This window comes from Moschus berezovskii, chromosome 14 (genome assembly GCF_049115385.1).
Source record: "Moschus berezovskii isolate FMDL1 chromosome 14, NW_MosBer_1.0, whole genome shotgun sequence".
Classification (NCBI taxonomy): Eukaryota; Metazoa; Chordata; class Mammalia; order Artiodactyla; family Moschidae; genus Moschus; species Moschus berezovskii.
The window spans coordinates 43840058-43843152 of record NC_142473.1 but is presented as its reverse complement, the minus strand read 5'-3'; the positions used below and the strand labels follow the sequence as shown (position 1 = coordinate 43843152).

Genomic DNA, 3095 nt, shown 5'->3' with positions numbered 1-3095 from the left:
AGCCAGGACATGGACGCAACCTAGATGTCCACTGGCAGATGAATGGATAAGAAAGCTGTGGTACATATACACAATGGAGTATCACTCAGCTATTAAAAAGAAAACATTTGAATCAGTTCTAATGAGGTGGATAAAACTGGAGCCTATTATACACAGTGAAGTAAGTCAGAAAGGAAAACACCAATACAGTATATTAATGCATATATATGGAATTTAGAAAGATGGTAATGATGACCCTATATGTGAGACAGCAAAAGAGACCCAGATATAAAGAACAGACTTTTGGACCCTGTGGGAGAAGGTGAGGGTGGGATGATTTGAGAGAATAGCATTGAAACATGTATATTACCATATGTGAAACAGATCACCAGTCAAAGTTCGATGCCTCCAACAGGGCACTCAAAGCCGGTGCAGTGGGACAACCCTGAGGGATCAGATGGGGAGGGAGGTGGGAGAGAGGTTCAGGATGGGAGACACATGTACACCCATGGTTGATTCATGTCAATGTGTAGCAAAAAACACTACAGCGAAACACCACAGTAAAGTAGTTAGCTTCCAATTAAAATACATTGATTGATTTTTTAAAATCTACAAACAATAAATGTTGGAGAAGGTGTGGAGGGAAACTTCTCGCACTGGGTGGGAATGTAAACTGATACAGCCACTAGATAGAGCCTATGACACATAATGAAGTAAGTCAGAAAAACAAATATCATATATTAATGCATATATATGGAATCTAGAAAGATGGTACTGTTGAACCTATTTGCAGGGCAAAATGGAGATGCAGACATAGAAAACAGACTTGTGGACACAGCAGAGGATGGAGAGGGTGGGACAAATTGAGAGAGTAGCATTGAAATATACACATTACCATATGTAAAATAGACAGCTAGTGGGAATTTTCTATATGACACAGGGAGCTCAAACCCAGTGCTCTGTGACAACCTAGAGGGGTAGGATAGGGTTAGAGGTGAGAGAAAGGTTCAAGAAGGAGGGGACATATGTATACCTATGGCTGATTCATGTTGATGTATGGCAGAAACCAATCCAATATGGTAAATCAATTATTCTCCAATTAAAAATAAATAAAATTTAAAGAGAAAGACATAAATTAGGCTAAAAATGGTTAAGATGGCAAATTCTATGTTATGTGTATTTTACCACAGGTTTTTAAAAGGCCATTGCAAATGAGTAAAAAGTGGAATTGAATGCTTCAATAGGAAAATGAATAATGGATGTAAATAATCACAGACAAAGGACATGAATGGTCATTAAGTATGAAAAACTATTCAATTTCAACAACAATCAAAGGCAGGAAGGTTTTGACCAATTAGATAACAAAGATGAAAAACTGATAATATCGGCTGTGAAGATTCAGACATTCTTACCAGCCATGGTGGGAGGGTAACTGGGCATTGCTTTTTAAGAAGACAATCAGACAGTCTATCAAAGTACAAAATGGGATGCCATTTGGTACAATAACAGAGAAAGAGCCACTCAAATGTATAAAGGGATTTATCTCAGTATTGCTTGTAATTTAGAAAAACTAGGAGCTTCCTAAAGAGCCATCAAGAAACTGATGTTTTAAATGACGGTACAAGCACATAATGGATCAATAACCAGCCATAGAAAGATCAAGGTTGTTCTCTTCCAATGTGAAAAGAAAAATGAGAGTAATTAAAAAATGTCACTCCCTTGTATTATTGTATGATCCATTTTTTACTTTCTTTATTTAAATGAAAAGATGCTAATGTATTGCTGTAAACGAAGAGAAAAGAGTTCAGTGATACCGATGGCAGTCTGGGAACGGGAAGGGAGGATTTTGCTTTGGACTTCATACACCTCTGTTATGCTTGCTTGAGTTTTCTAGGAGCATTTTCTAATTTTGTGGTGAAAGAAACAAATATGGGAAAATGTGGAAGAAATTAAAGTATTTTAGGAGCCCAGACACAGGCGTGACTAACAGCTTGGGGAAAGTGTCACAATGGAGATGGTGGCTGACAAGGTGCTGTGAGGTGAACAGGAACGTGTTAAAAGGAGAAGGTGATGAAAGACACTCCCAGGATGAGGGAGTGGACACCTGGGAGACTAGGGGGAGTGGGCCAGGGAGCTGGCCAGGCAAGAAACGGTGCTGGATTGATTAAAGCACCTACCCTAAATTACAAGTGGAGTGTTGACTTAAAAGACTACAGTTGGCTTTTCGGCCAGAACCGCCATCTTCCAGTAATTCGCCAAAATGACCAACACAAAGGGAAAGAGGAGGGGCACCCGCTCCATAGTCTCTAGGCCTTTTAGAAAACATGGAGTTGTTCCTTTGGCCACATACATGCGAATCTACAAGAAGGGTGATATTGTAGATATCAAGGGAATAGGTACTGTTCAAAAAGGAATGCCCCACAAATGTTACCATGGCAAAACTGGGAGAGTCTACAATGTCACCCAGCATGCTGTTGGCATCATTGTAAAGAAACAAGTTAAGGGCAAGATTCTTGCCAAGAGAATTAATGTGCGTATTGAGCATATTAAGCACTTGAAGAGCCGAGATAGCTTTCTGAAACGTGTGAAGGAAAATGATCAGAAAAAGAAGGAAGCCAAAGAGAAAGGGACTTGGGTTCAGCTGAAGCGCCAGCCTGCTCCACCCAGAGAAGCACACTTTGTGAGGACCAATGGAAAGGAACCCGAACTGTTGGAGCCCATTCCCTATGAATTCATGGCCTGATGGACCATAAAGATAAAAATAAAGACCTGGACTGTAAAAAAAAAAAAAAAGACTACAGTTGGCCCTTCATATCTGAGAGTTCCGCATCCTCAGATTCAACCAACTGCGGATTGTGAACTGTGTTTGTTTTCCTTGTTTGGTTGAATCTCAGATGCAGAACCAGGGATGCACAAGGTGACTAAAGGACTTGAGCCTCCGTGGCTTTTGGTGTCCAGACTGGCATTCCCCACAGATACTGAGGGTTGACTGTACCTTCATTCACCTAAAAGTATTTATTGAGCACCTACTATGTGTTCTGGATACAATAATAAATAAAACCCATATGAACCCTCTCTTTCAAGTTGCTCTCAGCCTAATGGGAGAAGACATCAAA

At 40.1% G+C, this 3095-nt stretch overlaps 1 pseudogene; it reads left to right on the top strand.

The window, feature by feature from the left end:
• Positions 1-2216: 2216 nt before the first annotated feature.
• On the top strand, positions 2217-2722 carry LOC129553803 (large ribosomal subunit protein eL21 pseudogene; annotated as a pseudogene).
• The last annotated feature ends 373 nt before the right edge of the window (positions 2723-3095 follow it).